The sequence below is a fragment of the Phalaenopsis equestris genome, unplaced genomic scaffold (genome assembly GCF_001263595.1).
Source record: "Phalaenopsis equestris unplaced genomic scaffold, ASM126359v1 Scaffold000420, whole genome shotgun sequence".
Classification (NCBI taxonomy): domain Eukaryota; kingdom Viridiplantae; phylum Streptophyta; class Magnoliopsida; order Asparagales; family Orchidaceae; genus Phalaenopsis; species Phalaenopsis equestris.
The window spans coordinates 287556-288721 of NW_018164861.1; positions in this window are offsets into that span (position 1 = coordinate 287556).

The window sequence follows — 1166 nt, forward strand, 5'->3', positions numbered from 1 at the left end:
AAATAGTTAATGGAGTATTTGAATTTTCATAGTATATACTGAGTCAAATAAATTTTTTTCTTAATTTCTCAAAATACAGACATGAAGAATAATGAGCTTTTTTTTTTCTAATGTATTCATATATATAATATAGATCATAAGGGTTACAAAGAGAAAGATAGAAGGGAACAAATTCTTTGATTTTACTCTTTGATAGGGGTGTAAAAGAGCCGAATACGAGAAAGCCATGCTCAACTCGTGTTCGGCTCGTTTATATTTCGAGCTCAGAAAGTGTGTTCGTGTTCGGCTCGTTTGAGCAAACGAGCTAAATACGAGCTGTTCACGAACAAAGAGTCCTTTTAACAACCCTAATCATATAGTCATAAAACAATAAGGATTTGAGCAAGATTTAAAATTCATTATTTATATTAAAACATCATTTGAGTATAATTTAATAAATTTTATTCTATTTTCTTAATCAATATTTTAATTGGTTATAAATCTTTGTAGCCTTGTAGTCAATTAGATTTTTTTTAAAATAATACTTTATATATATATATATAAACTTGATGAGTAGTATTTGAGCCAAAACGAGCCGAAGACGAACGAACACATCTTAATTCGTGTTCGGGTCGTTAACTTATCGAATGAAATTAAAGAGCCGAACACGAGCTGTTCCCAAACAATGAGCCGTTTTGACAGCCCTACTCTTTGATATGCCCATAACCACAAAGATATGAGTAGAGTTATGAATTATAGGGCCAATATCTGGTTCATTAAATTAAAATAAAGTTAATAATTAAATTGGGAAAGTAAATTTGTCACAATTCATGAGGCTAATGAGTTTTTAAACCATATTTATCTTTAATCAGATAGTAATTAATACATCAAATACAGTAAAATTTCAGGAGATTAGCTGATAAGGTTTAGATTTGGGCGTGTGGGACCGGTCGTTATGGACCTGAGACATTTTGGACGTGACATTTTTGACTAACTGTTTGCATTAAGAAATTTTGACATAAATAAGTGTTTGAAATACTATTTTATAAGATTGGAATGTAAACTCTGTTTATCCTCCAATCGAACCATATTTTGACGGTAATAATAGACTAGGGGCTGTCATGCATGACTTCAGCAATTTATTGCTTTCGTCATGAAGGAATAATATATATATATATATATATATA